The sequence below is a fragment of the Petaurus breviceps genome, unplaced genomic scaffold (assembly GCF_028583685.1).
Source record: "Petaurus breviceps papuanus isolate PSGF00001 unplaced genomic scaffold, PetGlider_PUasm1.0 208, whole genome shotgun sequence".
Classification (NCBI taxonomy): domain Eukaryota; kingdom Metazoa; phylum Chordata; class Mammalia; order Diprotodontia; family Petauridae; genus Petaurus; species Petaurus breviceps.
Window position 1 is genome coordinate 25152439 of NW_027185852.1, and position 348 is coordinate 25152786.

The window sequence follows — 348 nt, forward strand, 5'->3', positions numbered from 1 at the left end:
AAATGAAAAAATCTGTAAATTAGCTCTCATCCCCTGTCTGGGAGATGAGAAAAACCTGGGCAGCATGTGGAGAATGCATGGAATGAATAGTCTATGATTGTTAATGATAATTCTACTTTCTTTACCCATTTTTGAATCTGATTAAATGCTCTATGCCATATGTGATTATAAATGACCTTAAAAAAAATAAAGTAAGTGTGAGATGCATGGAAAGAATCACTGGGATAAGGTCAAAATAAACTACAATATGTAATTGGATGATTCAGACACTGTCCCAAAACTAATATAAGAAAGCAACACTATCCACACCGGGATAGAGTCAAGGAATTAGTGACAGAAAGTTGCTCT